Source organism: Silene latifolia, chromosome 1 (assembly GCF_048544455.1).
Source record: "Silene latifolia isolate original U9 population chromosome 1, ASM4854445v1, whole genome shotgun sequence".
NCBI lineage: Eukaryota > Viridiplantae > Streptophyta > Magnoliopsida > Caryophyllales > Caryophyllaceae > Silene > Silene latifolia.
This window is the reverse complement of record NC_133526.1, coordinates 89,076,926-89,077,567: the sequence shown is the minus strand read 5'-3', so window position 1 is coordinate 89,077,567 and position 642 is coordinate 89,076,926. Positions and strand designations below refer to the sequence as shown.

Genomic DNA, 642 nt, shown 5'->3' with positions numbered 1-642 from the left:
AATCTCACCGTAAGAGCCTCTAATGCAGCTACGGAAGGAGATTCAGCAGCTCTCCTTTGATTTCCCCTAGAGTTTCCATGCTCAGCTTTATGGGTGGCCAGGTCATTGATGATTTTCCACCCCTTTGTCTCACCGCTATTTTCTTGAAATCTCTCATTAGCTCCAGCATCTAGGATAGCTCTCTGATCATCATAAAGACCATTATAGAACTAGTTGCACAAAAACCATTTCTCAAACCCATGGTGTGGAATAGAGCGAATTAGCTTCTTGAATCGGACCCAAGCTTCATGAAAATCTTCATTAGGTTCTTGCTTAAAAATATTGATCTGAGCTCTAAGTGCGTTTGTCTTGGCCGCGGAATAGTATTTCTTGTAAAAAGCCAAGGCCAACGAATTCCAGTTTGTAATTCCTAAGGCAGCACGATCCAGATCCCTATACCACTCCCTTGCAGCATCTCGGAGTGAATAGATGAACATTGTCTCCTTGATCTGGTCCTGAGTAATGCCTTCAGGTGGAGGGACGGAATAGACATAGTCAACAAATATCTCCATATGCTTGGCAGCATCCTCATTTGCACCTCCTCCAAACTGGATTCTCTCAACCAGATTGATATAGGACGGTTTTGCTTCAAACCCTCTAGTG

General features: G+C 43.6%; 1 non-coding gene across 1 annotated transcript; it reads left to right on the top strand.

The window, feature by feature from the left end:
* The first annotated feature begins 234 nt into the window (after positions 1 to 234).
* On the top strand, positions 235 to 341 carry LOC141622541 (small nucleolar RNA R71). The gene has a single exon (XR_012533006.1). It is a non-coding gene; the product is annotated as a small nucleolar RNA R71 (small nucleolar RNA).
* Positions 342 to 642: the final 301 nt, after the last annotated feature.